Source organism: Lagenorhynchus albirostris, chromosome 1 (assembly GCF_949774975.1).
Source record: "Lagenorhynchus albirostris chromosome 1, mLagAlb1.1, whole genome shotgun sequence".
NCBI classification, from domain to species: Eukaryota; Metazoa; Chordata; class Mammalia; order Artiodactyla; family Delphinidae; genus Lagenorhynchus; species Lagenorhynchus albirostris.
Genome location: NC_083095.1, coordinates 54933890 through 54955744, shown reverse-complemented (window position 1 = coordinate 54955744; position 21855 = coordinate 54933890). Strand labels below are relative to the sequence as shown.

At 38.4% G+C, this 21855-nt stretch overlaps 1 long non-coding RNA gene across 1 annotated transcript in view; it reads right to left on the bottom strand.

Moving 5' to 3' along the window:
* Window positions 1-21855, bottom strand: part of LOC132516854 (uncharacterized) — a 95445-nt gene that overhangs the window by 30638 nt on the left and 42952 nt on the right. The gene's annotated exons all lie outside the window — the stretch shown is intronic.

Sequence of the window (21855 nt, the reverse complement as noted above, 5' to 3'; positions counted from 1 at the left end):
TATCTACAGAAGATCTTTATGTCTTTGGGGTTGCATGTTTGTGATAAAGACTGTTCATTGCCTTTCACTATCCATTACCCCTTACTTTCTCTTAGTATTAAGTGGACATTTTGCTTCCAAGCTAGAGACTATATTCCCTAGCTATCTTGCAGCTAAATGTGGGTTCTATATTCCTCAGCACCCTTTGCAGCCAATAGGATGCCCTGAAGTGATGTGAGAGCCACTTAGGCCACTTCTGAGCACTGGAACTCAGATGTGTTGGTGGTAAGCCAACTTAAAACGTGCAGCCGAGTGAAATTGAGCAGGATCCTGCAGGTGACAGACCCCTGTGTGTCTCCCACTTCTTTGTAGAAAAAAACAAACAAACAAAAAAAAAGCTTTTGTCTCCTAGGCCTTCCCCAAGTTCCAAAAAGCTGACTCAAATTGTTAATGATTAGAGAAGTAAGAAAATGCAGAAACAAAGGAAAAGTAGTCAAGAAAGAAAAGTAATAGTAGCTTGAATAATAGTTGAGCAATAAAACAGAGTCAGTACTCCTAGTTCCTTCTCAAGGGATATAAATAACAATTGGAGGGCTTTCCTGGTGGCACAGTGGTTGAGAGTCTGCCTGCCAATGCAGGGGACACAGGTTCGTGCCCCGGTCCAGGAAGATTCCCACATGCCGTGGAGCGGCTGGGCCCGCGAGCTATGGCCACTGAGCCTGCGCGTCTGGAGACTGTGCTCCACAACAGGAGAGGCCACAACAGTGAGAGGCCCGCGCACCGCAAAAAAAAAACAAAAAAAAACAATTGGATGCATATCGTTGAGGTGTTTCACAGAAACCAGGAACCCACCAGATAGAAACTCCTGACCACAAGCACATAGACTCCAGACTGGTTGGAGCCAGAAGATTGATGATTAAGATTCCCAAAACATCACCGTTATCTTACCACCAACCAATCAGAAGAATGTCTACACACTGATCACACATCCTGTGACCCTCACCCTTAATGTTGCCTTAAAAAACCTTTGCCCATTGGGGAGTTCAAGTCTTTTGAGAATTAGCTGTCCATTCTCCTTGCTTGGCATCCTGCAAATAAATGTTGTACTTTCCTTCATCACACCCAGGTGTCAGTGGATTGGCTTTTCTGGGCATCTGGCAAACAAACCCAAGTTCTGTTTGGTAACACAAAGTTAATACCCTGTATCATAGAGCAGTGAGTTAGAAGGTGCCTACGTCCCTGAGAGGCCAAACTTGACACTTTGGACCACTTTGCAACTCAGCCTTTTTATAGAGATAGAGATAGAAAAAATTTCCTATCTTGCTTAATCCATATTTATTTTGATCTCTCTTAAAGTAGCCAACTAGTATTCAAATCAAAAAATATTACAAACTATTTTAGGATTGTCCTGCTTATTACTTATCTGAGATTACTTTAAAAGTTGGCATGTGGCTGATAAACATATCTGTTAAAGAACAAAATCCAGTCCAGGGCTTTATTAGAAAAAAATTTTTTTAACTCATATGCTAACTACATTTCATTGCTCATCAGTTAACCCACTTCTATTTTCATGCATTCTGAGAAATAGCTTAGTAAATTAAAACTTTAGAGTTGAAATGTAGTTACTTAAAAACAAGATGTGACATTTTTTCCAGGAAGAAACTTAAATTGGGATCTCCCAGTTTCGCTTTTTCTCTTTATATTTAATGTCCCATAATAAAAAATGAAATTCTATTACTAATACAATACTATAACAAACATACAAGATATTTGTCAACCATAAAAACCGGTGAAACAACAGTATGTCTGCTGAGAATTTTACTTCAATCACATCAAGAACTTACAGGGTATGCTATCATTGCTTTAATCTTCATCATTCAAAGAATGTTCACTACACCATTGTCAGTGAGGTATGAACAAAGCTTCTAACTCTAGACCGGTAAGATTTATTTTGTAATTATTGACTGCTTTCTGTTATTTATTTTTCTCATGTAAATTGGTCATTGGAATGAGATAAGTGAGAAATTTCATAAGAAGCTCTACAAAAAAAAAAAAAAGAAAAAACTCTAAATTTCAATTATTATGTAACATTGTTATATTATCTAAGGCTTTTCTTTCATTCCTTTATCCACATATCCGTTTATTGTTTCATTCAGCAAATCTTTGTTGAGCAATATACTGGGTAAAGGAAATTTAGCATGAATAAGATACAGCTTTTCCCTCAATGATGCAACAGACTCTAGGAGAAATAGGTAACGACAATAATTATATAAGAAGATGAAGAAAATTTCAATCACCAAAATTTCTTTGTGGAAGGCACTGCCTTCTAGGAGGAATTACATGGCTATGCTGCATTAGGTGATGGGTACTACCCCCAAGTTTCATGCTCTAATTTATTTTATTTATTTATTTTTGCTTTTTCAAGTTTAAAATTTTATATTTATTTTACAGTAAAAATAGCAGGAAATTTATTCCTTATAAGTACTGAGGGATCATTATTAAATAAAATTTACAGCAGTTGTGCTTTGTAAGGGTTCTTTTTCTTTATTTTTTTTTTGTGTGTGTGTTAGTTCCTGCTTTATAACAAAGTGAATCAGTTATACATATACATACGTCCCCATATCTCTTCCCTCTTGCGTCTCCCTCCCTCCCACCCTCCCTATCCCACCCCGCTAGGTGGTCACAAAGCACTGACGTGATCTTCCTCTGCTATGCAGCTGCCTCCCACTAGCGATCTATTTTACATTTGGTAGTGTATATATGTCCATGCCACTCTCTCACTTTGTCCCAGCTTACCCTTCCCCCTCTCCATAGCCTCAAGTCCATTCTCTAGCAGGTTTGCATCTTTATTCCCGTCTTGCCCCTAGGTTCTTCTGACCATTTTATTTCCTTTCTTTTTCTTCTTTTTTTTTTTGGATTCTTATATATGTGTTAGCATACGGTATTTGTTTTTCTCTTTCTGACATACTTCATTCTGTATGACAGTCTCTAGGTCCATCCACCTCACTACAAATAACTCAGTTTCGTTCCTTTTTATGGCTGAGTAATATTCCATTATATATATGTGCCATACCTTCTTTATCCAGTCATCTGTTGATGGACACTTAGGTTGCTACCATGTCCTGGCTATTGTAAATACAGCTGCAATGAACACTGTGGTACATGACTCTTTTCGAATTATCGTTTTCTCACGGTATATGCCCACTAGTGGAATTGCTGGGTCATATGGTAGTTCTATTTTTTGTTTTTTAAGGAAACTCCATAGTGTTCTCCATAGTGGCTGTATCAATTTACATTCCCACCAACAGTGCAAGAGGGTTCCCTTTTCTCCACACTCTCTCCAGCATTTATTGGTTGAAAATTTTTTGATGATGCCCATTCTGACCAGTGTGAGATGATATCTCATTGTAGCTTTGATTTGCATTTCTCTAGTGAATAATAATGTTGAGCATTCTTTCATGTGTTTGTTGGCAATCTGTATATCTTCTTTGGAGAAATGTCTATTTAGGTCTTCTGCCCATTTTTGGATTGGATTCTTTGTTTTTTTGATATTGAGCTGCATGAGTTGCTTGTATGTTTTGGAGATTAATCCTTTGTCAGTTGCTTCATTTGCAAATATTTTCTCCCATTTTGAGGGTTGTCTTTTCGTCTTGTTTATGGTTTCCTTTGCTGTGCAAAAGCTTTGAAGTTTCATTAGGTCCCATTTGTTTATTTTTGTTTTTATTTCCATTTCTCTAGGAGGTGGGTCAAAAAGAATCTTCCTCTGATTTATGTCATAGTGTTCTGCCTATGTTTTCCTCTAAGAGTTTGATGGTGTCTGGCCTTACATTTAGGACTTTAATCCATTTTGAGTTTATTTTTGTGTATGGTGTTAGGGAGTGTTCTAATTTCATTCTTTTACATGTAGCTGTCCAGTTTCCCAACACCACTTATTGAAGAGGCTGTCTTTTCTCCATTGTATATTCTTGCCTCCTTTATCAAAGATAAGGTGACCATATGTGCATGGGTTTATCTCTGGGCTTTCTATCCTCTTCCATTGATCTATATTTCTGTTTTTGTGCCAGTACCATACTGTCTTGATTATTGTAGCTTTGTAATAGAGTCTGAAGTCAGGGAGCCTGATTCCTCCAGCTCCATTCTTCTTTCTCCAGATTGCTTTGGCTATTTGGGGTCTTTTGTGTTTCCATATAAATTGTGAAAGTTTTTGTTCTAGTTCTGTGAAAAATGCCAGTGGTAGTTTGATAGGGATTGCATTGAATCTGTAGATTGCTTTGGGTAGTAGAGTCATTTTCACAATGTTGATTCTTCCAATCCAAGAACATGGTACATCTCTCCATCTATTTGTATCATCTTTAATTTCTTTCATCAGTGTCTTATAAATTTCTGCATACAGGTCTTTTGTCTCCTTAGGTAGGTTTATTCCTAGATATTTTATTCTTTTGGTTACAATGGTAAATGGGAGTGTTTTCTTAATTTCATTTTCAGATTTTTCATCATTACTGTATAGGAATTGAAGACATTTCTGTTCATTAATTTTGTATCCTGCTACTTTACCAAATTCATTGATTAGCTCTAGTAGTTTTCTGGTAGCATCTATAGGGATCTCTGTGTACAGTATCATGTCACCTGCAAACCGTGACAGCTTTACTTCTTCTTTTCCAATTTAGATTCCTTTTATTTCTTTTTCTTCTCTAATTGCTGTGGCTAAAACTTCCAAAACTATGTTGAATAACAGTGGTGAGAGTGGGCAACCTTGTCTTCTTCCTGATCTTAGTGGAAATTTTCAGTTTTTCAACATTGAGGACGATGTTGGCTGTGGGTTTGTCATATATGGCCTTTATTATGTTGAGGAAAGTTCCCTCTATGCCTACTTTCTGGAGGGTTTTTATCATAAATGGGTGTTGAATTTTGTCAAAAGCTTTCTCTGCATCTATTGAGATGATCATATGGGTTTCCTCTTTCAGTTTGTTTATATGGTGTACCATGTTGATTGACTTGCATATATTGAAGAATCCTTCCATTCCAGGGATAAACCCCACTTGATCATAGTGTATGATGCTTTTAATGTGCTGTTGGATTCTGTTTGCTAGCATTTTGTTGAGAATTTTTGCATCTATGTTCATCAGTGATATTAGCCTGTGGTTTTCTTTCTTTGTGACATCTTTGTCTGGTTTTGGTTTCAGAATGATGGTGGTCTCATAGAATGAGTTTGGGAGTGTTCCTCCCTCTGCTATATTTCGGAAGAGTTTGAGAAGGATAGGTGTTAGCTCTTCTCTAAATGTTTGATAGAATTCGCCTGTGAAGCCATCTGGTCCTGGGCTTTTGTTTGTTGGAAGATTTTTAATCACAGTTTCAATTTCTGTGCTTGTGATTGGTCTGTTCACATTTTCTGTTTCTTCCCAGTTCACTGTCAGAAGGTGGTGCATTTCTAACAATTTGTCCATTTCTTCCTGGTTGTCCATTTTATTGGCATATAGTTGCTTGTAGTAATCTCTCATGATCCTTTGTATTTTTGCAGTATCAGTTGTTACTTCTCCTTTTTTATTTCTATTTCTATTGATTTGAGTCTTCTGCCTTTTTTTCTTGATAAGTCTGGCTAATGGTTTATCAATTTTGTTCATCTTCTTAAAGAACCAGCTTTTAGTTTTATTGATCTTTGCTATTGTTTCCTTTATTTATTTCTGATCTGATCTTTATGATTTCTTTCCTTCTGCTAACTTTGCGGTTTTTTGTTCTTCTTTCTCTAATTGCTTTAGGTGTAAGGTTAGGTTGTTTATTTGAGATGTTTCTTGTTTCTTAAGGTAGGATTGTATTGCTATAAACTTCCCTCTTAGAACTGCTTTTGCTGCATCCCAGAGGTTTTGGGTAGTCGTGTTTTCATTGTCATTTGTTTCTAGGTATTTTTTGATTTCCTCTTTGATTTCTTCAGTGATCTCTTGGTTATTAAGTAGTGTGCTGTTTAGCCTCCATGTGTTTGTATTTCTTACAGATTTTTTCCTGTAATTGATATCTAGTCTCATAGTGTTGTTGTGAGAAAAGATACTTGATAGGATTTCAATTTTTTAAAATTTACCATGGCTTGATTTGTGACCCAAGATATGATCTATCCTGGAGAATGCTCCATGAGCACTTGACAAGAATATGTATTCTGCTGTTTTTGGATGGAATGTCCTATAAATATTAAGTCCATCTTGTTTAATGTATCATTTAAAGCTTGTGTTTCCTTATTTATTTTCATTTTGGATGATCTGTCCATTGGCGAAAGTGGGGTGTTAAAGGCCCCTATTATAAATGTGTTACTGTCGATTTCCCCTTTTATGGCTCTTAGTATTTTCCTTATGTATTGAGGTGCTCCTATGTTGGGTGCATAAATATTTACAATTGTTATATCTTCTTCTTTGATTGATCCTTTGATAATTAGGTAGTGTCCTTCTTTGTCTCTTGTAATAGTCTTTGTTTTTTTATGGGTTTTTTTGTGTTTTTTTTTTTTTTGCGGTATGCGGGCCTCTCACTGTTGTGGCCTCTCCCACTGCAGAGCACAGGCTCTGGACGCACAGGCTCAGTGGCCATGGCTCACGGGCCCAGCCGCTCCGCGGCATGTGGGATCTTCCCAGACCGAGGAATGAACCGACGTCCCCTGCATCGGCAGGTGGACTCTCAACCACTGCGCCACCAGGGAAGCCCTAGTCTTTGTTTTAAAGTCTATTTTGTCTGATATGAGAATTGTTACTCCAGCTTTCTTTTGATTTCCATTTGCATGGAATATCTTTTTCCATCCCCTCACTTTCAGTCTGTATGTGTCCCTAGGTCTGAAGTGGGTCTCTTGTAGACAGCATATATACAGGTCTTGTTTTTGTATCCATTCAGCCTGTCTGTATCTTTGGTTGGAGCATTTAATCCATTTACATTTAAGGTAATTATCAATATGTATATTCCTATTACCATTTTCTTAATTTTGGGGGGTTTATTATCGTAGGTCTTTTCCTTCTCTTGTGTTTCCTGCCTAGAGAAGTTCCTCTAGCATTTCTTGTAAAGCTGGTTTGGTGATGCTGAATTCTCTTAGCTTTTGATCGTCTGTAAAGCTTTTGATTTCTCCTTCAAATCTGAATGAGATCCTTGTTGGGTAGAGAATCTCGGTTGTAGGTTTTTCTCCTTCATCACTTTAAATATGTCCTTCCACTCCCTTCTGGCTTGCAGAGTTTCTGCTGAAAGATCAGCTGTTAACCTTATGGGGATTCCCCTATGTGTTATTTTTTGTTTTTCCCTTGCTGCTTTTAATATTTGTTCTTTGCATTTAATTTTTGATAGTTTGATGAATATGTGTCTTGCCATGTTTCTCCTTGGATTTATCCTGTATGGGACTCTCTGTGCTTCCTGGACTTGATTAACAATTTCCTTTCCCATATTAGGGAAGTTTTCAACTGTAATCTCTTCACATATTTTCTCAGTCCTTTTCTTTTTCTCTTCTTCTTCTGGAACCCCTATAATTCGAATGTTGGTGCGTTTGGTTGTCCCAGAGGTGTCTGAGATTGTCCTCAATTCTTTTCATTCTTTTTTCTTTATTCTGCTCTGCAGTAATTATTTCCACTATTTTATCTTCCAGGTCACCTATCCGTTCTTCTGCCTCAGTTATTCTGCTATTGATCCCTTCTAGAGTATTTTTAATTTCATTTATTGTGTTGTTCATCATTGCTTGTTTCCTCTTTAGTTCTTCTAGGTCCTTGTTAAACGTTTCTTGTATTTTCTCCATTCTGTTTCCAAGATTTTGGATCATCTTTATTATCGTTATTCTGAATTCTTTTTCAGGTAGACTGCCTGTATCCTCTTCATTTGTTAGGTCTGGTGGGATTTTGCCTTGCTCCTTCGTCTGCTGTGTGTTTCTCTGTCTTCTCATTTTGCTTAACTTACTGTGTTTTGGGTCTCCTTTTCACAGGCTGCACGTTCATAGTTCCCGTTGTTTTTGGTGTCTGCCTCCAGTGGGTAAGGTTGGTTCAGTGGTTGTGTAGGCTTCCTTGTGGAGGGGACTAGTGCTTGTGTTCTGGTGGATGAGGCTGGATCTTGTCTTTCTGGTGGGCAGGTCCACTTCTGGTGATGTGTTTTGGGGTGTCTGTCGCCTTATTATGATTTTAGGCAGCCTCTCTGCTCATGGACAGGGCTGTGTACCTGTCTTGCTAGTTGTTTGGCTAGTGTGTCCAGCACTGTATCTTGCTGGTTGTTGAGTGGATCTGGGTCTTCACGTTGAGATGGAGATCTCTGGGAGATTTTCGCCGTTTGATATTATGTGGAGCTGGGAGGTCTCTTGTGGACCAGTGTCCTGAACTTGGCTCTTCCACCTCAGTGGTACAGCCCTGACACCTGGCTGGACACCAAGAGCCTGTCCTCCACATGGAAAAAGAGAAAAAGGGGAAAATACATATATATCATTGCTTCCAAAGTCCACCTCCTCAATTTGGGATGATTCGTTGTCTATTCAGATACTCCACAGATGCAGGGTACATCAAGTTGGTTGTGGAGATTTAATCTGCTGCTCCTGAGGCTGCTGGGAGAAATTTCCCTTTCTCTTCTTTGTTCGCACACCTTCCAGGTTCAGCTTTGGATTTGGACCCGCCTCTGCGTGTAGGTCACCTGAGGGTGTCTGTTCTTTGCTCAGACAGGAAGGGGTTAAAGGAGCAGCTGATTCAGGGGCTCTGGCTCACTCAGGCCGGGGGAAGGGTGGGGTACGGATGTGGGATGAGCCTGTGGCGGCAGAGGCCAGCGTGATGTTGCACCAGCCTGAGGCGCGCCGTGCATTCTCCGGGGAAGTTGTCCCTGGATCATGGGACCCTGGCAGTGGCGCGCTGCACAGGCTCCCAGGAGGGGAGGTGTGGTGAGTGAACTGTGCTTGCACACAGGCTTCTTGGTGGCAGCAGCAGCAGCCTTAGCATATGTTGCCTGTCTCTGGGGTTCACGCTGATAGCTGCAGCTCACGCCCGTCTCTGGAGCTCCTTTAAGCAGCGCTCTTAATCCCCTCTCCTCGCGCACCAGGAAACAAAGAGGCAAGAAAAGTCTCGTCTCTTCAGCAGTTCCAGACCTTTTCCTGGACTCCCTCCTGGCTAGCCGTGTCACACTAGCCCCCTTCAGGCTGTGTTCCTAATTTTTTTTTAATGTTGATTATAAAGAATGTGTGGCCTGCTAACCGATTAAATTAGTAATGCAAACATGTGTGTAAAACTGAAGCAGAGCTGAATTTCTTATGCAAAACAGAACCAGCAAGAAGGAGGTTACTTTTGACGTATCAAATCTCCTTAACAGGCTTTTCTGGATATGGTAAGAGGTTCAATAGACTGCAGGGTAGAACTCAAAGACAATGAGGGGGAAGGAGTAGAAAGAGATCCAGAAGCTCTTCGTAGGTTAGACCCAAATTGTAAAGAGTTTTACACACAATATTTAACAGTTTGGGCCTTATCCTACAATGAGAGAATTGAAAGATTTTTAAGAAGAAAAATGAGAATCAGATACACATTTATAATGATCATTCTAGCAGTCCTGTCATGGAGACAATTGCCATAGCTAGGTAATATATAATGATGGCATGCCCAATGGCAGTGCCTTCCTGATGAGAAGAGGGGATGGACTGAAAGGATATTTCTAGACCTGATCAGTTGGATGCGGGAGATGATAAAGAATTTGGGATTTAGGATAACTCTCAGGATTCTTGCATAGAGAACTTGATGTTGAGTTGAAGGGTGCAGGATCAAGAAAGATGTGTTTGGTTTTCTTTACTTTTCCTTGTTTTCTAACAATGGGAGAGATCTGAACACTACTTCATAAGTGAAAAGGAAGGATGCAGTGGAGGTAAATGGTTTAAAAAATTAAGACAAGAAGGACGTTTGTGATGCTTAGCACCTGGCACACAGTAAGGACTCAATAAATGTTTGTTTGTGGAATCAAAATTATTTTCCTCTCAATTATTCAAATTTCCAAATTGTTAATCTTTTACTCTATTTTATTTTGCATATTACATTACTTTTAACAAGATAATTTTCAGTCCCATTTTGATGACCTGATTTTGAGATGCATAGTCATAATAAAAATAATAACTACCATTTAACAAGTACTTAGTATGTGCTTTACAGAGAATCTCACCCCTTACAAAACTCCATTGAAGTCAATGTTATTTACAAATAAGAAAACTGAGACTCATAAATATGAAAAAAATCTACCTGTGTCACACAGTTACTACGTGGTGGAGCCAGGTTTCAAAGCCAGGTCTGAGGTCTGTAAAAATCTGTGTTCTAAATCACTATGGTCTATTGCCTCCCATGTAATTTGTAAATACACGTCTTTCCTGAAACTCTTCTATGAAAATTTTAGAGTGAAATAATTTAGGTGTTAGTACAAGGAAAAAGATAATCCATAATTACAATTAAACCAAACAGATTCGTTTGTTCTTCAAAGTCAAGATGAGTTTCAATCTTGTTAGCCGAAGAACATAGTTTACTTTCTCATCTAAGAAAGTCATTTTCATTTGTCACAAGTCTAAAATACAAACAATACTGAGCATATAATTCGGTAATTCATTGCCAGCAATATTAATAAATTTTGTTTAAAATACCTTTTAGAGAATATTTCTATCGTAATTACAACTTAATTTTTTGTTTAAAAATATAAGAATAACATTTTATGAGCTTTCTGAATTTTGTGTGATGTTGGAAGTCCTTTATGTATTACATTTGGTAGGTGGCATGGATATAGTTCAGTAAGGAAAATACAATTGCAACTATAATGTATAAAATGGGAAATTTCAATGAATGAAAAAAAATGTTTTCATATTAAACTTCTCTGAAATGCAGTATGAATTGTTCTTAATTGCAGACCTTGGGAATGATTTATGACAACCTTGTAAAAATATAGGGAAAGATGATGGTTTTCCAAATCATCCCAACCTCAATTATTATTGGGTGTCAAAATCCTGAGATTTCAACCCCAAGGAAAAAATTCATCCAGATTGGAGTTACCAGATTAGCTATATGCACATCAAGCACCTGTGAGAATGGGATTCACAAACAGCTTCCAAGGCAATCACCCTTCATAAGCAGGAAAAAAGAAAAACAAACAAACAAAAAACCCTAATTCAAATCAATTAAGATCCCCTACCAAAAAAAAAAAAAATGCTTCATTTTGGTTTGAGAGGCCACTGCTTCAAAGAGATAATTCAAAGTCCTCTGGCCATATTGGTTTTCCTCCCCTTAATTATTTTTTTTTGAATTATATATTTTTTTATACAGCAGGTTCATATTAGTTATCTGTTTTATACATATTAGTGTACATATGTCAATCCCAATCTCCCAGTTAATCCCACCACCTCTATCACCATCCCTCCTCCTGCTTTCCCCCCTTAGTGTCCATATGTTTGTTCTCTACATCTGTGTTTCTATTTCTGCCTTGCAAACTGGTTCATCTCTACCATTTTTCTAGATTCCCCATATATGCATTAATATATATTTTTTTTCTCTTTCTGAGTTACTGCACTCTGTATGACAGTCTCTAGGTCCATTCACATCTCTACAAAGGAGCCAATTCCATTCTTTTTTATGGCTGAGTAATATTCCACTGTATGCACATACCACATCTTCTTTATCCATTCGTCTGTTGATGGGCATTTAGGTTGCTTCCATGACCTGTCTATTGTAAATAATGCTGCAATGAATATTGGGGTGCATGTGTCTTTTTGAGTTATGGTTTTCTCAGGGTATATGCCCAGTAGTGGGATTGCTGAGTCATATGGCAATTCTATTTTTAGTTTTTCAAGGAACCTCCATGTTGTTTTCCATAGTGGCTGTATCAATTTACATTCCTACCAACAGTGCAGGAGGGTTCCCTTTTCTCCACACCCTCTCCAGCATTTGTTGTTTGTATATTTTCTGATGATGCCCATTCTAACTGGTGTGAGGTGATATCTCACTGTAGTTTTGATTTGCATTTCTCTAATAGTTAGTGATGCTGAGCAGCCTTTCATGTGCCTCTTGGCCATCTGTATATCTTCTCTGGAGGAATGTCTATTTAGGTCTTCTGCCCATTTTTTGATTGGGTTGTTTTTTCTTTAATATTGAGCTGCATGAGATGTTTATATATTTTGGAGATTAATCCTTTGTCAGTTGCTTCATTTGCAAATATTTTCTCCCATTCTGAGGGTTGTTTTTTTTTTGTCTTGTTCATAGTTTCCTTTGCTGTGCAAAAGCTTTTAAGTTTCATTAGGTCCCATTTGTTTATTATTGTTTTTATTTCCATTACTCTAGGAGGTGCGTCAAAAAAGATCTCGCTGTAATTTATGTCAAACAGTGTTCTTCCTATGTTTTCCTCTAAGAGTTTTATAGTATCCAGTCTTACATTTAGGTCTTTAATCCATTTGGAGTTTATTTTTGTATATGGTGTTAGGGAGTGTTCTAATTTCATTCTTTCACATGTAGCTGTCCAGTTTCCCCAACATCACTTATTGAAGAGACTGTCTTTTCTCCATTGTATATCCTTGCCTCCTTGGTCATAGATTAGCTGACCATAGGTGCATGAGTTTATCTCTGGGCTTTCTGTTCAGTTCCATCGATCTATATTTCTGTTTTTGTGCCAGTACCATATTGTCTTGATTATTGTAGCTTTGTAGTATAGTCTGAAGTCAAGGAGTCTGATTCCTCCAGCTCCATTTTTTCCCCCCAAATTGCTTTGGCTCTTCGGGGTCTTTTGAGTCTCCATACAAACTATAAGATTTTTTGTTCTAGTTCTGTAAAAAATGTCACTGGTAATTTGATAGGAATTGCATTGAATCAGTAGATTGCTTTGGGTAGTATAGTCATTTTCACAATATTGATTCTTCCAATCCAAGAACATGGTATATCTCTCCATCTGTTTGTGTCACCTTTGATTTCTTTCATCAGTGCCTTATAGTTTTCTGAGTACAGGTCTTTTACCTCCTTAGGTAGGTTTATTCTTAGGTATTTTATTCATTCTGTTGCAATGGTGAATGGGATTGTTTCTTTAATTTGTCTTTCTGCTCTTTCATTGTTAGTGTATAGGAATGCAAGAGATTTCTGTGCATTAATTTTGTATCCTGCAACTTTACCAAATTCATTGATAAGCTCTAGTAGTTTTCTGGTGACATCTTTAAGATTATCTATGTATATTATCATGTCATCTGCAAAAAGTGACAGTTTTACTTCTTCTTTTCCAATTTGCATTTCTTTTATTTCTTTTCTTTTCTGATTGCCGTGGCTAAAGCTTCCAAAACTATGTTGAATAATAGTGGTGAGAGTGGACATCCTTGTCTTGTTCCTGATGTTAGAGGAAATGCTTTCAGGTTTTCATGATTGAGAATGTTTTGCTGTGAGCTTGTCATATATGGCCTTTAGTATGTTGAGGTAGGTTCCCTCTATGCCCACTCTCTGGAGAGTTTTTATCATAAATGGTGTTGAATTTTGTCAAAAGCTTTTTCTGCATCTATTGAGATGATCATGTGGTCTTTATTCTTCAATTTGTTAATATGGTGTATCACATTGATTGATTTGCGCATATTGAAGAATCCTTGCATCCCTGGGATAAATCCTATTGATCATAGTGTATGAGGCTTTTAATGTGTTGTTGGATTCTGTGTGCTAGTATTTTGTTGATGATTTTTGCATCTATAATCATCAGTGATATTTGTCTATAATCTTTTTTTTGTAGTATCTTTGTCTGGTTTTGGTATCTGAGGGATGGTGGCCTCGTAGAATGAATTTGGGAGTGTTCCTTCCTCTGCAATTTTTTGGAAGAGTTTGAGAAGGATGTGTGTTCGCTCTTCTCTAAATGTTTGATAGAATTCACCTGTGAAGCCATCTGGTCTGGACTTTTGTTTGTTGGAAGACTTTTTTTTTTGTGGTATGCGGGCCTCTCACTGTTGTGGCCTCTCCCGTTGTGGAGCACAGGCTCCGGACACGCAGGCTCAGCAGCCATGGCTCACGGGCCCAGCCACTCTGCGGCATGTGGGATCTTCCCGGACTGGGACACAAACCCACGTCCCCTGCATCAGCAGGCGGACTCTCAACCACTGCGCCACCAGGGAAGCCCTGTTGGAAGATTTTTAATCACAGTTTCAGTTTCATTACTTGTGATTGGTTTGTTCATATTTTCTATTTCTTCCTGGTTCATTCTTGGAAGGTTATACCCTTCTAAGAATTTCTCCATTTCTTCCAGGTTGTCCATTTTATTGGCATAGAGTTGTTTGTGGTAGTCTCTTATGATGCTTTGTATTCTGTGGTGTCCATTGTAGCCTCTCCATTTTCATTTCTAACTTTATTGATCTGAGTCCTCTCCCTCTTTTTCTCGATGAGTCTGGCTAAAGGTTTATCAATTTTGTTTATCTTCTCAAAGAACCACCTTTAGTTTTATTGATCTTTGCTATTATTTTCTTTGTTTCTATTTCATTTATTTCTGCCCTGATCTTTATGATTTCTTTCCTTCTACTAACTTTGGGTTTTGTATGTTCTCCTTTCTTTAGTTCCTTTAGGTATAAGGTTAGATTGTTTATTTGAGATTTTTCTTGTCTCTTGAGGTAGGATTGTACTGCTATAAACTTCCCACTTAGAACTGCTTTTGCTGTGTCCCATAGGTTTTGGACCATTGTGTTTTCACTGTCATTTGTCTCTAGGTATTTTTTTATTTCCTCTTTGATTTCTTCAGTGAACTCTTGGTTATTTAGTAATGTATTGTTTAGCCTCCATGTGTTTGTGTTTTTTATGGGTTTTTCCCCTGTAATTTATTTAGAATCTCATAGCATTGTGGTCAGAAAAGATGCTTGATATGACTACAATTTTCTTAAATTTACTGAGGCTTGATTTGTGACCAAAGATGTGATCTATCCTGGAGAATGTTCCAAGTGCACTTGAGAAGAAAATGTAATCTGCTGTTTTCGGATGAAATGTCCTACAAATATCAATTAAATCTATCTGGTCTATTGTGTCATTTAAAGCTGTGTTTCCTTATTAATTTTCTGTCTGGATTATCTGTCCATTGGTGTAACTGAGGTGTTAAACTCCCCCACTATTATTGTGCTATTGTCGATTTCCTCTTTTATAGCTGTTAGCATTTGCCTTATGTATTGAGGTTCTCCTAAGTTGGGTGCATATATATTTATAATTGTTATATCTTCTTCTTGGATTGATCCCTTGATCATTATGTAGGGTCCTTCCTTGTGTAACATTCTCTATTTTAAAGTCTACTTTAGGGTCTTCCCTCATGGCACAGTGCTTAAGAATCCACCTGCCAATGCAGGGGACACAGGTTCGAGCCCTGGTCCAGGAAGATCCCACATGCCGTGGAGCAAATAAGCCCATGTGCCACAGCTACTGAGCCTGCACTCTAGAGTCTGTGAGCCACAACTACTGAAGCCCCCATACCTAGAATCCATGTTCCACAGCAAGAGAAGCCACTGCAGTGAGAAGCCTGTGCACCGCAACTGGAGTAGCCCCTGTTCACCATAGCAAGAGAAGGCCTGCACGCAACAACAAAAACCCAACTCAGCCAAAAATAAATTTATTTTAAAAATATAATAAAATAAAGTCTATTTTATCTGATATGAGTATTGCTACTCCTGCTTTCTTTTGATTCCCATTTCCATGGAATATCTTTTTCCATCCCCTCACTTTCAGTCTGTATGTGTCCCTAGTTCTGAAGTGGATCTCTTGTAGACAGCATATATATGTGTCTTGTTTTTGTATCCATTCAGCAAGCCTGTGTCTTTTGGTTGGAACATTTAATGGTAATTATCTATATGTATGTTCCTACTATCATTTTCTTAATTGTTTTGGGTTTGTTTTTGTAAGTCCTTTTCTTCTCGTGTTTCCCACTTAGAGAAGTTCCTTTAGCATTTGTTGTAGAGCTGGTTTGGTGGTGCTGAATTCTCTTAGCTTTTGCTTCTCTGCAAAGCTTTTGATTTCTCTGTCGAATATGAATGAGATCCTTGCTGGGTAGAGTAATCTTGGTTGTAGTTTCTTCCCTTTCATCACTTTAAATATATCATGCCACTCCCTTCTGGCTTGTAGAGTTTCTGCTGAGAAATCAGCTGTTAACCTTATGGGAGTTCCCTTGTATGTTATTTATTGTTTTTCCCGTGTCGCTTTTTATAATTTTTCTTTGTCTTTAACTTTTGTCAGTTTGATTACTGTGTGTTTTGGCATGTTTCTCCTGCCTGGGACTCTCTGTGCTTCCTGCACTTGGGTGGCTATTTCCTATACCATGTTAGGGAAGTTTTCAACTATAATATCTTCAAATATCTTTGCAGGTCCTTTCTCTCTCTCTTCTCCTTCTGGGGCCTCTATAATGTGAATGTTGATGCATTTAATGTTGTCCCAGAGGTCTCTTAGGCTGTCTTTATTTCTTTTCATTCTTTTTTCTTTGTTCTGTTCCACAGCTGTGAATTCCACCATTCTGTCTTCCAGGTCACTTATCCATTCTTCTGCCTCAGTTATTCTGCTATTGATTCCTTCTAGAGTATTTTTCATTTCAATGATTGTATTGTTCATCTCTGTTTGTTTGTTCTTTAATTCTTCTAGGTCTTTGTTAAACATTTCTTGCAACTTCTCCATCTTTGCCTCCATTCTTTTTCTGAGGTCCTGGATCTCTTCACTGTCACTATTCTGAATTCTTTTTCTGCAAGGTTGCCTATCTCCACTTCATTTAATTGTTTTTCTGGGGATTTATCTTGTTCCTTCATGTGGCACATAGTCCTCTGCCTTTTCATTTTGTTTATCTTACTGTGAATGTGGTTTTTGTTATACAGGCTGCAGGATTGTAGTTCTTCTTGCTTCTGCTGTCTGCCCTCTGGTGGATGAGGCTATCTCCCCTTAATTTCTTGGTTTTTCCTTTTCCCCAACTGATCAGCTCCTCTCTCTGCAGTGGCAGAGGTAGCAGAAGAAGTGCTGTCAATGATGTCCGCTAATAGCATGATCTTCCAGGTACACTGTGCCCCTCATTGCAGAGACCCTGAGACCAGGTCAGTCCCTTTCCCTGACACTCACCTCTTTGAGAGCTGCTGCACAGTGGGTTTTGTCCTATCTATCTCCTGGCAGAGGTCTACTCTTGGAAAACAGAGAAACCAAAGTGAGTTGAAAATAAGGGAAAGAAAAGGCCTTCAAAGTGAGTGAGGGTTTACATTTTACCGAGTCTCTTTTTGCCTCAAGGTGGAGCCCAGATGCTGTTGAAGCCATCAATATCCAACTTTTCTTCTCCCATGCTCCATGTCCCTCCTGGCATATATTTTCTTTGACTGTATTTCCCCAAGAGCTTTATCTTACAGTTGGGGCAGAAAGAAGAATTTCCTTTACCAGGGGTGTTGAGTCAGGGGGAGGTGTGGTAAGAAAGGGCAGTTGGGGAAGAGGAAAGAATAAAGACCAGAAACAGGTGGAGCTTTTTTTTTCATCTGAGACTTAAGATCATAGCCAAGGGACTCACATTGGGAACTGTTCAAGAGAGAACTGCTAGCCCTGATAACAAAGTGTGACACCTCAGCAGAAAATCCAGAGATTCTCTGGCTTGCCAAGGACAGGAAACTCTTAGAGATACCAACCTGGACATAGATGTTGGCATTCAAATAACAGGCACTGTCAATGGGAAGACCTCCCCAAATGGCAAATTGGATTGTAGGCCTCTGAGGGTCTCACCATAGGCATTAGGAGGGCCTAATATCGGTCAACTCATCATTTAGAGTTCTAACTACCATAATGTCGTTATTAAGAGTAAATCTGTAACCATATTTTGTGGTCACAGCCCGGTGAAGTCTGAGATATCATGTTATACCTACTACATGTACATTCATTTTACAACCAAAGCATCATTTGACATCTTGATGTCATTGTGTAATAACAAAAGCTATTTTTTCCTGACTTCATTCTGGGTTTCATCTTTAAAATCTTCACAATTTAATTAAAATTTCTGTCTTTGAAGGTGGCTGAATTCCAGGGTTTTCTAAGGCAAGTGATGGTGAGGCCAAAATAATAGGCATGGTAAGGTCATTTCTGAAAAATTTTCAGCAGATATCAAACTTAATTTAGGAGGCAAGAGTGGATGTGAGGAGTAAAACCACAATCATTATCTAGGAATCAGAACAGAAGCCTTCAGATGCCTGGTAAAGAGTCAGGAATAAATAGCCAGGGGCAGTAACTGGCAGAGACAAAAGAGCAGAGGAAACAGGATTTGAGAAGACTCTAGCCAGTCCAATCTAACTCCAAGGTACAGTACCTTATAACCAAGATGGTTGTTGAGAACACATTTTATCAAGCACCGCTTGAGGTGGCTTAAAGCCATCATCTTTTACCTGAGACTTTGTGTCTCCTGACCCTTGTGACTAGGGCTGTATATACTCATGCCCAGTTTAATGAAGATGTGCTTTACTACATAATATAATTTAAAGGCTTGTTGAACCTGGCTCACTGACCCAAAATGTCATCCCCATCAAAGAAATGTAACTAGTTAGTTATTATCAGCCAAGATGCTGGGTCCCCAAGATGATCAGCCACTGTTGCTATCTGAGACAAAACTTAACATTTACTGACACTAGAGAACAGACCATAACACTACCTTAGTTTTGTGGGCATTAAGCTGTGTCTCTGAACCAGGAGCCAACAGCTCCTGATTCCACTTATTACTAGCAGATGCTCTCTGCAAAATGCACAAGGCCATTCTTAGGGTAAAACCAAATCAGAAATGAGACATACAACCAAATATTGAAGGTAAGAGCAGGAGATCAAGCCAAAGACAGAAAAAGCAGCTGGAACAACTGGTTTTGTTGACCCAGCTCTGGAAGAAGGACCTCTCATCCCCACGGGAGTTCACTGTTATCTGGCAATCAGAGAGAAACATGCTGAAAGGAGAGGAGTATACTATACAATTATGCCTAGAGTTGCCCTTGGCAGCATTATATATATATATACACACATACACATATGTAGATAGATAGATAGATATAGGGACTTAACTCTTAAATGACATTTATGGCTTTTTAAAATGATCTAATAATGACAGAGTCAAAACTAGGTAAACTGAATGAACAAATTTGTTATTCTTAAAATATACCCAGGGCTTCCCTGGTGGCGCAGTGGTTGAGAGTCTTCCTGCTAATGCAGGGGACACGGGTTCATGCCCCGGTCCGGGAAGATCCCACATACCGCGGAGCGGCTGGGCCCGTGAGCCATGGCCGCTGAGCCTGCATGTCCGGAGCCTATGCTCCGCAACGGGAGAGGCCACAACAGTGAGAGGCCCGCGTACCGCAAATAAATAAATAAATAAATAAATAAATAAATAAAATATACCCAAACAGATTTATAGAGGTTGAAAATAAAGTCAGAAAAATTATCTGGGATCTATTGTAAAAGAAAAATTGCACCAGACCAAGTCAAGGAAGACGTTTATTCAAGGCTGTTGCAATAGGGAGAGAGAATGAACTCACTGAATAAAATACAGGAGGATTTTCAAGTGTGGGAATGAGCTATAGGAAAAGTCCTGGAGGACATCAGTGTGGAGATTGGTCAACGTGATTAGGCATTTATATTGATATTTGCTAATTGATGTTTATTGAAGTTAGGTTTCTACCCTCTCAGAGAGAATGGGACACAGGGGCCCTATCTTTCTTGCTGATCATATTTCAAAAGACTGGCTCTCAGGTTGTTGAGAAAAACATTCTAGAGTAGTAGAAGATTTACATCTCAAAGGGGCAAAGAAAGAATTTACAACAGCAAGTTTTCTAAAGTAAATGCTCTAAGAAAAGGGAGGTCAGGGGTCTATTGTCAAGAAAAAGATTTCTAAAGTTTAGTCAAGCTGAGAGGAATGTTAAGGCCACCTTGGTCACTCTTTTTAGCCTTGGAAAGAACATCCTAAAAACTATTTGCATCTGGTTCAGTAAAGATTCCCCTTTTCTCTGGTTTAGCCCCATGAGCCCCAGGTTAATTGCTTCAAAGAATGATTATTCTTAAGGCAAACAGCAATCACACTAAAATCCTCTTTGCAAATGCTGTCTTCCGCTTTCAACTTAAATCCTCCTTGGGGACTTGCTACAATCCAAAACACATTCCATTTGGTATTTAAACTGAGAGTACTCTCCCACCTAGGTTAATCTTTCAAAAAGAGGAGATGCTAAGTTTAATCGTCCACAAATGGCTCTGGGAAAATCTTTTCTGCAGAGGATACTATACATAGGAAGATTTAGACTCAGCTGGCATCTCAACTTAAAACTCTTAATAAATGCTTCACTTCTTTCATGTGTGTATCAATCGCCTATCACTCAATGGGACTAGAGAGCAGGAATGAAAGATTTCTGACAACTGTTCTAACAAAAACATAATGAAATTCTTCTGATGAATCCCATTTTAACAGGTCGTGGCATCAGATTGACAGGTCCAGCAATTCATTTGATTACTGGAGCTTTACAGGGGAAAATGAGGTCTGAGAAAACCAACTGATAAAAAAGCACAGCAAAGGTTGAACAAATCAGAGAAACGATCAGCCTAATGAGCCGCAAAATTATTTATTTGCTTGTAAAAGAAGAAATTAGCCATAGTTCATCATACATAACCAATACCTGTCTTAGTTGATGGAACTCAGGCAGAAAGAAGCAGGGTGGGGGTATTCAGGTATGCAGTCTTCAGAGGGGATTACTGGATTTTTAACAATTTGAAAACCCTCAAGACGTACTCAGAGCCAAAATAATTAGGAAACCACTGTTGATTGAATCTAATATCTTGTCTGATGGGGGTTCCAGTTTGTTAAGGCGGTTACTACACAAACAGGGAAGGGAAGCACTGAATCTTTGTTTATTTTGTTATTTGGCTTCTATTTGTTCATGCCTATCAGAATGTGCCTAAGCTTACTTTGCTATTTCGTCCTTCTTCATCAGAATAATCCACTTTTTTTCTCCCTAAAATAAACTACTTTGACAATGGTAATTAAGGACCTGCTTGTTTCTCTGGGCTAGCTTTAATTTTACAGTATTTATTGCACATTTCTTGACCCGATTGTGGGTTGGCAATGAGGCTCTTGTTCTGTTTTTTATGCACAGACCATCAATGTTCTGCACATTAAGAAAGCAACATTCCATGTCCCATGTCTTCCCTTAGAACAAGAGAGTACATGTACCTACTACTTTGTTCACTGATCAAATGTGGTACAGATGCGAGATCCAGTTTTATAGAGCCCACTGAAGAGAGTTGCTTCAGTGTGATGATCAGCCTGTATTTCAGTTCAAAACACTTTTAATATCTCAATCCGGCATTGCAAGCCAGTGTCTTTTCTCATATAATTACTGAATGTAATCCTCCAAAACAGTACAAGATGCATTATAAATGACCAGCACAGTAAGTATTTACACTATAGAGGCAGGGAGACATTTGATGTACATCATTAAAACAAAAACGGAGTGGTTTTGGAGGGTTTTTTTTTTTAATTTTTATTTTGAAATAATTATAAGCTCTCAAGAAGATGTAAAATTAGTATAGAGAGTCTCTTGTACCCTTAACCTAGTTTTCCTCAATAGTGACATCTTATACAACTGCAGTATAATATCAAAACCAGGAAACTGATATTGGTAAAAATATTGTTAACTAGACTACTGACTATAGACTACAGAATTTATTCCATTTTTACAAGTTTTAACATTCATATGTTTATATGTGTGTGTGTTTTGTAGTTCTATGAAATTTTATCCCACATATAGATTTGTAAAACTACCACCACAATCAAGATACACATCTGTTCCATCACCACTAAAGAACTCCTTCGTGCTACCCATTTATGTTCACACCACACATGTACCCCATCCATATCCTGTCCCTGTTCCCTGCCAACCACTAGTCTGTTTTCCATATCTACAGTTTTATTGTT